Consider the following 6,042-nt stretch of genomic DNA (forward strand, 5'->3'; position numbering starts at 1 on the left):
TCATAACTACAAGCTGCCATTCATAAATGTTAAAATTGCATTTGTTCTGCAAACAGACTAAAAATTAAAGTGTAGTGGTATAGTCCATTTAATAATATACCTGTGACCTCAAAGTATTTGTGTTAATGGGTATCCTATAACAGCATACACCGTATTACACAAAAAGCTATTTAAGAGAAGCATACAAACAAGCTTTCCAACAGAAACAGTGTATCTTCTAGTACATGTCACAATGAAGTTAAGGCTTCATTTAAATAGTATTCTCAAGTGTTCTGTTGTGTGTATTGAACTAAACTTTATTGTCCATCTGGTGTACTTTAAAATTTCCTCTAGAGTCCTTGGAGGAAAATACAAGGCTAATAACATTCAGGGTAATAACAGGTGGAAAATGTCTGTCTCATCTATTAAATATATATTTATACTAGGTTCATCTCTTTTATTTTGCCATTTACTTGAGTTTAAGCAGCTAAGTCTTCTTCCTTGATTCATCCACTTCCCCCTAGGACTTAAGAAATGTCTAAATACTATAGCTGTCTACTTAGATGCATATACATCCCTGGTATTTAAACTCTCTCACACAACATAGGATTTTCTGTTCCAACTCAGCTACCTACCTCTTCTGGTTTTCAGTTCTGAGGGTGCAAGAGAAGCTTCAGGAGAGGATTGCAAGATGCACATTCCCAGAGTGTCCACATGCCATACATCTAAATTCCATTTGAAAAATCCTTCATTCTAGTCAAAACCAGGACATAGTAGACATAGTCGAGTGAGGAAAAGCTATAACAAGGCTCTCACACTGCTAACAAAGTTTTATTCCTATTATAACCACGAATCTCCACACAGAAGGTTAACTATTAACTGTTTCATTACTTAATTTGCTATTAGCAAAAGCAACAGGATAGGTGTTAGGAATAACATGGCAGAAAAGGCAAAAAGATCAAAGAGGACCTAACACCTATCCCTGGCTTATCCCTCTTCTTCTACCTCACTACACTACTTCCCTTGCAATATTGACATCAGTACAACTGGTCTCCTGATGGAGCTGTGTCAGGGTCTTCAAGCCCTCTTCTGCCCAAGCAGCTCCCACCCCTTGCAGCATGACAGGAATTACACATTTCTGAGAGCAGATCTGTCTCCTTTCCCCTCTAGAATAGGTTCTCCCAGCAGCCATGTCCACAGAAAAGTCATCTTAAATTCCAGTCCCCTAATTCATCTTACTTTGTTTTTTTTGTGCCTGCTTTTATTGATCATAGCTTCCTGCGATACCTTCCGCTGGTTCCTCCTGCACCCATAACCCCCAGCAGCACTTCTGCCTGGCCCTGGGTGACTCAGGGGCTGAGTGGCAGCCTGAGATTTCTCTTCTCAGGGGTGATGCTAATTCCAGTCTCGGCTTACTATCTGACTCTGAGACCTTCTCAGCACTCAGGGGAATTTAATACCTTCAAGACAACTGCCCACTGTCAATTTAATCTCCTCCTCATTCCAGTGATTGGTCTTTGTTAGACGACTTTCTATTCAGTTTTGCTAAACTGCTGATCTTTCTCCTACCTTGCTCTCTTTTGTTTCGCTCCTACCTTGCTCTCTTTTGTTTCGCAGATCTAGTGCTGTGGTTACCACTCTTGTAGGGATATTATTAACTGGACAGAAAGCCAGCACAGAGCAGGAAAGGAGTGCTTAGCCCCTTAGTATTTTGAAGGGCATGTATGCAGCTTCCACCAATAAACTTCTAGATCTTGAACTTGAGGACAGTATGCACTGTTTGCCTTTAAGCATGGCAAAAAGAAAACAGGAAGATGAATACTGAAAATCTTCAGCTTTTAATACTCAAAAATGCTATCCAAGTTTATTTATGCTCACTTAGGTGCTGCCCTGTATTCCTTATCTGAATGCCAATACTCTCAATTGAGGCCTTCAAGCAACTTTGTTGCATTGAGTCTTTTCTGTGTTTTTTAAAAATTAAAGCATGCACAGTATTTTTCATCAATATGTATTTAAGTGTCTGCAAGTTTTCAGATTGTCCCATTTGCTCAGTGCAGAGCACTGGTAATAGAGAGAGAGAGCTGGGAGCAGAAGTATTATGCAGTGCTTGGCAAGATGGCTTTTTGCTCAGCGTCACAGCACCAAATCTCCCAGTGAACATAAAGTTGTTTTCTCCACACATTACTTTCCTAAAGGTGTATTAAAAAAACAAAACAAAACAAAAAAACAAACAAAAACAAAAAAAAAAAAACACCAAACCCAGTCATTTCTATCTTAGTAAATATTTTTCTTAAAAAATAATAATTTCAGATTGTAATGGTTACCATATAAATATACTGAGCAGAATTTTTTTGCACACAAATAAAGCACAGTCAGTGCATCCTATGCTGGCAGAGAATACACACATGGCTCGTTAGGGACTAATGAACAAATTACATTATTGTTGTTAATGAGGGACTACTGATAAGCCATAAGCATTTACAGATACACGTTCTATTGCTGTGTTTTATCAAGGTCCTGGCTTAAGCCCTAAACTAAGGAGCTGACTGGTATTGTAAGAGAATGAGGAGAAAAAATAAACAGAATCTCCACAAAAGCAGCAAATCTTTCTATAAACTGCAATTTGTAAAATTGTAAGCTGACTTCAATCTTATGATAAATCTTAATAGGCAATGGGCAACTTGCTGCTTAATTCTGTGAATACTTGGTACTGCTTAGTTTGTTTTGGAAGCAACATCCAATTCATATGCCAGATTTCTTTATCATTGTTTTGTTGTTTGGGGATTTTTTAAATGAACTGTGAAGGCTCTTTCCTTTTCCACTTTCATAGCTGAGAGACGATAGGACTGGTAAAAATGTGATATTTAAGTATTTTATGATTTAGAAATACTGTACTTTTATTTATGTACCTCATTCTGTAAAGGTAATTGGGGGAAAAAAACCCCAAGCAAACAAGAAAAAGGTGTATGAATTTCTCTAAACTGTTCAATGAGACCTAATATAAATCTGAATTTCAAATCACATCAGGATTGTTGTATGCCTGTTGCATTTAAGGTGACAAATTAATTTGGTAAGAGATGAATCCCCTTGGGTTCTAGTCAGTCCCCAGAGATTAGAGGGGCTGGGGGGGCTGGGGCTTATCTCTTCATAGGTATGTCAGTTATTGCCATGACTATTGGCCTGACACCATACGCACGAACAGCCCTTGTGCTGTAGGTCCAGTTGCATTCAAGAGAAGCCGTCAGGGTCACAGATAGTAGGGTTTATTTTTATGCAACATCTACAGATTCTTCGAGATTGCCTACATCCTCTTAGCACAGCTCTCACAGCCACAGCATCAGCCCCTGGCAGCCAGCGCTGTCGTAACCGCCATATAGGGATGCTTGTGGGTGTGCTGTGAGCCAAGGACTGTGCCCAAAAGGCACCAGGGACAAGGGTATCCTTTTTTTCAGCTGGTTTTCTAAACTCTGTAAGCAGTGTCATTTTACTACAGAAAGTTATTCTTAAATCTAGCGAAGAGAATCCATACAACACTAACTGAATGTCCACGTGCATATTTTTTCTCTATATGTTTTTAAATCTTTTAAAATGTATTACAACTGTTGAATGTATCTCACTCAAAGACGTGAGATTGACAGGGAAGGAATGAATTGCACATTCCCGGAGAGTGCGACCTGCTCTCTTGTGTGCACTCTGCAGACTGCTGTGCTAGTTCCCAGGCAGCCACAAGCCGCTCTTCGCTTTCCCATGCCCTTCAGGCTGGCTGGCACAGCTGTCTGTCCATGCTTCCTGCAGTTTCAGTCTGAGTAAGCCACAGGAACTTCAACAATACAAGAACGAAGGCTTTGTTAATCTTAGTAGCCTTACCTGAGACGGCTAAGGAGCACTCCCTTCACCAGCTCTGCTGGCAGACATTGCAAGAGAAGAGCTTTGGGCAGAGGTTTTGTGACAAGCACTCCCTGGCAACATTTCACCTGACAATTTCCTTTTGGGGGTAGAAGGAGGATCATGAGTACTGAAGATGGTTTTGGATCAGTTTAGATCAGCAAACATTTGCTTCTTAATATGTGTTGTAACTGCAAGTCCACTGCACTTGCAAATATCTAATAGCCAGGAATCAGTTTTTTGGTCAGAAAAAATAGAAGGGCTGTGACCAAAGTGAAATTCCTTATGGTGGTTGGTTATTAAGAATTGCTGAAGGTCTTTGTATAGCTGTCTAGTAATCCTTTAAAAATATTTCCTACAGATGTTCCTAACTGAGTGCCTAAGACTGCTGCAGATATTGAAGAGGAAAGAGCAATAAAGGAAATACACTATAAATCTGGTAAATACAAACTTAGTCACTCTTTCCTAAAGAGCAGTGCTGCCAATATAGTAAACTTTGCTGTTTGGGGATTTTTTTCCCCCCCTCTTGGGGTGTGTTTAGGAGAGTAATACAGGATTCAGCCCTCTCACAAACACCAATCAACAAAAACTGTCTTCCCCTCAGGAAAATGAGCTATTATTCATGGAAGCTACCAACCGCTTTTCATCTTCTTGGACAATGTTTACCACTTTTAAAATTACTGTTACACAGAGAAACTATCACAGAGTTTGCCCCTCCTCCCCACTTTTAAATTAAGTGTCGATAAAAGATAGCATATTACAAAGAGCATAAAAATACTTGGGATTAATTTCCCCCCATCTCTCTCTCTGAATATATACATATATATACATAGTGTCACACACATCTGTGACTACCTGTATCGATCGTAGGTAGAAATGGGCTACGAAATGTAGAGATGGGCTATTAACCCTATGTATACTTTCCTGAGATACACAACATAAGTCTTGCATCTACTTGTTCTTCAAGATCAAGATTTGTGTAGCCTAGTTTTAACCATCCTAGGGTAAGAATGTACTTTCAATTCCTCACCAGGCCATGCAAGCACTCTTATGGGGCTATTTATTGCATCATAAGACAGTGCCAAAGAAAGGCGAGTCCCCTTCCCAGAGGTGCTTTGTGCTCTCTGCTGGCTGTCTTGGGTGTCTAGATGATGAAATGAAGCCACACATCAAACTTTTCTATAACTAAATTGAGATTAAATAAACACCCCCTTCAAGTGCCTTCTAAGAGACAGTAACAAAGGAGCTCCCTTTCTGTTTTGAATGCTAGGCTTTATCCAACATAATGCAGGACAAAGAAATACAAATTAAGAAATATTTACCTCCTGTATTTTGTTTCTCCTTCACTCTTAAGCAACTGGCATGACTGAAAAAAAAATCTGTATTTTATTTTTTACTGAATAAGCAATAGTATAATTCCATTTGAGGCGAGAACATTACATTCTGACTATAATAATACACCAGACTCATCAGTAGATCAATCATCAGAAATTGCTGGACAGAAATATTCATTTCTAAGCCCTGTTTACAGAAAATGGTTAGTTATTAGGCAGCATACTCTGATGCAAAATCAACTGCCTAACAAAACCATAATACTGCCTTGAGCCTTGTGTTTTCTTCACAAGCAGGGATTAAGACAGGAGACTGGCTTATGGACTCTTTACTCTAAAAGCAATTGATGCCTTTGGGCAGATTTTCAACACAGGAACATCCCGTTTGTCTGAGTCAAGGATGTCCATGGCAGGATCGACGCATTCGGAAGGTCCTGTGAGCCCCCTGGGAACGCTGCGAGACTACAGATGAGCTTTACACGACTAGAGAGGGAGTCTGGATTCAATACTAGCTGGTAATTCAGAGGTTATGTGCGATTCACTCAATGCATTCAATGGACCTTCAGCTAACATCATACTGAATTAACCGATCAGGCTCAGAGAGTCTTTCTGGCCATTGCAGCTGTGATTAAGAAACAATGTCTGTGTGTTTTCTACAGACAAATATACATCAGGATCCTCTTATGCACCAACTTGGAGAATAAATCCACGCAAAACACCATTCTCTCAGTTTAAAACCACCATTCAGGTAACTGATACAATTCCATCTTTTTAGTACCTCATCACTTTACCTTGTCACTGTACAATAAATACATGGGTCAATGAGATGTTAACAGTTACTGTGAGG

Source organism: Athene cunicularia (genome assembly GCF_003259725.1).
Source record: "Athene cunicularia isolate RWA chromosome 4 unlocalized genomic scaffold, athCun1 chr4_part1, whole genome shotgun sequence".
NCBI lineage: Eukaryota > Metazoa > Chordata > Aves > Strigiformes > Strigidae > Athene > Athene cunicularia.